This window comes from Schistocerca cancellata, unplaced genomic scaffold (genome assembly GCF_023864275.1).
Source record: "Schistocerca cancellata isolate TAMUIC-IGC-003103 unplaced genomic scaffold, iqSchCanc2.1 HiC_scaffold_1172, whole genome shotgun sequence".
Lineage (NCBI taxonomy): Eukaryota > Metazoa > Arthropoda > Insecta > Orthoptera > Acrididae > Schistocerca > Schistocerca cancellata.
Window position 1 is genome coordinate 674,295 of NW_026047171.1, and position 3,028 is coordinate 677,322.

Genomic DNA, 3,028 nt, shown 5'->3' on the forward strand with positions numbered 1-3,028 from the left:
GGTGCGGACGACGGAGTCAACCGCCAACCCTTCCTTTCCCATTCCTCTCTTCTTCTCCTCTACTTCTTCTTCTTGGGCGAAGCCTTCGCCTTAGACGGCGTCGTCGCCTTCTTCGGGCGCGGCGCCTTCGGCTTCTTCGTCGGAACCTTGGCGGCCTTCTTCGCCTTCGACGGCGACTTGGCCTTGGCCGGCTTGGCAGCAGCCGCCTTCTTCGCACCGGCGGGAGCGGCCGACGCCGCAGACGCCTTCTTGGCGGCGCCCGCCTTCCGACCAGTCGCCGCCTTCACGCCACCAGCCTTCTTTGCGCCGGCCGCACGGGCGCCCTTCTTCTCCTTGCTGGCCGGAGCGGCGCGCTTCTTCTTGGCACCGCCAGCACGAGCCTTGCCGCCCTCAGCCGCCCCGCCGCCGGCGCCGGCAAGCTTGAAAGAGCCGGACGCGCCCTTCCCCTTCGTCTGCACCAGCTCGCCCGCCACCACGGCCGACTTGAGGTACTTCTTGATAAACGGCGCCAGCTTCTCCGCGTCCAGCTTGTAGTGCGCGGCAATGTACTTCTTGATCGCCTGCAGCGACGATCCGCCGCGCTCCTTCAGACTCTTGATGGCGGCCGTCACCATCTCAGAGGTGCGCGGGTGCGCAGGCTTGGCGCGCGGCTTCTTCGCAGCCGACGCAGACTTTGCCTTCTTCGTAGTGCCGGTGGCGGCGGGTGCCGCAGCAGTCTCGTTCGTAGCCGCCTGATCTGCCATTTCGACGACGCGCGTTAACACACAACACAGCGAGCAGCGAGAGCGAGAGGAGACACGCAGCGAGCGGAGCGCACAGCAGAGGAATAGCCGCCTCGCGCCACAGGCCCAGCCAGTGTCGCGGGCGGGCGCGGACGGCCGAGAGAGCGGCCGCCACTCTGCGCGCCGCCGCGCCGCGCCTCCCGCGCTTGCTACCGCCCAACGTCCGACAGCCTGTGCGGAGCAGCCCCACACCTGCGCCACAACCACCCGCGCCTTTCAAACCACCGAGGATGGGGCTACACACAGCCACACCACAGTCGCCAACCAGTCGCCACGGCAGCGCCGCAAACCACGGCCAAACTGCAGCCACCGCGCGCTACAGCCTGGGTCGGCCCGCCGAGAATCGCCGCCCACGCCCAAATGCCGCCCCCACAGCCCCAGCCGGCGACCGGCCACAATGGCCAAACCTTCGGCAAAAGCCCCACACCGTCGCCGCGGCAGCCCGGCCAGCGCGGCCGGCGCCACAGCCACACAAGCGGAGGCGTGCGGCGATGACGGCCGTGCAAACGCACCTCCGCCGCCCCATCGCCCTCCCACCGTTTCCCGATCGGCCCGCAGCCGTCGGGCCACGTCCTCCTCCTCTCGCCCGCCAACATTCACAGCCCTTTCGTTCGTTTCCCAACAATTTCAATTGTGCCCGCCGCAAAAAACGGGCGCCGCCTGCAAAGCAACATGCTCCGCCGGAGCGCCCCTCGCCGCTTACGAGCCAACCCCTCGCCCGAGGCAAACCGAAATCCGCAACTACAGACCAACCCAATCTGCCGTCAGCACACACGACAGCCAACATCACGCGTTACGAGTTAGACATTAGGTTCACACGTCTCGGTTACGTTCGGTGGACGTGCGTTAGGTTAAGGGCACTTGGGTTAGGTTAAGCATTCAAAACACACGTCAGGCGTCAGAGGTTGGGTTAGGTTACGTTACATTAAGGTTAGGTTAGGGGCACTTGGGTTAGGTTAAGGGTCGGTGTTAGGTTAAGCGTCAAACTTAGGTTAAGCATTCAAACACACGTCGGGCGTCCGAAGTTAGGTTAGGTTAGGTTAGGTTAAGGCCACTTGGGTTAGGTTAAGCCTCAAACTTAGGTTAAGCATTCAAACACACGTCGGGCGTCAGGTGGCCGCAGCAGCCGCACCTACCTACCTACCTACCTACCTACCTACCCACCCACCCACCTCACGGCCGGACAGCTTGGCTTACTTGGCGCTGAGGCTGACCTCACCGCACCTCACCTCACGCTACGCAACGCTACAGGTTCGGTTCGCTCAGCTTAGGCTTAGAGCTTAAGCGCCGAGGTCGGATTACGTTGGTTCACCTTCGGGCGCCACACTTTGGGTGTAAAGGTCGCGTCGGGTCGTCGGCACGCCGCAAAAACAAAAGCGAAGCCACAGACAACGCCGACAAACGGGCAGCACGACCACGACCAGATACCGAGACACACGGACCACCCACCGGCCAAAGGGCACCAAACAACAAACCAGAGCACCACGTGTCGACCAGAGCAACCCGCCGCTCACGCGACGTGGCTGGCACCGAAGAGCCGCCGCAACTGCGCTTTCCGCGCCGGGCCGGATGCACGTGCGGCAACACCACCACCGCACACAGCCGCTGTTCAACATCAACCAACAACACGCCGCGGTCGCAGCCTCAACGCCAGCACACACGTTTGCACCACCATTCACACGCACCGCACAAACAGCTGTCGCCGACACAGCCGACAACACAAACACACCGCAACGACGCCGCCGCCTCTACTTGTGCCGGCCACCCACCCCACCGACGGCGCACCTGTCGCCAGCCGGCAGCCGGCAGTCGGCAGTCGGCAGTCGACACGGGAAACGCACACCGCCACTTCGCTCGCGCGCACGCCACCATCCAGTCGTCGTCTCCGAAAACAACAAACAAACAAACAAACATAGGGCAGGCAACAAATCGCCTCGCACGAACCGTCCACAAAACTATCAAAGCACAGCCTCTGGCTAACGGCCACGACGCAGCGGCACGCTGCTCCTTTCCCCGCCCCACTCGATTCACGAAGGCACGCGACACCGCCAACGACGGCCTCGCTTCCCGCAACCGACACCTTTCCGCCACTACGCACAGCCGCACCCGACGCCCGTGGCAACGACACAACTACTGCACTATCCACCGCCGCCTCCCCCTTCCCGTCGTACACACACACAGCCAGCCAGCCAGCCAGCCAAAACCACACCAACGACCCAAACATGCACGTGCAACGGCACACCCCA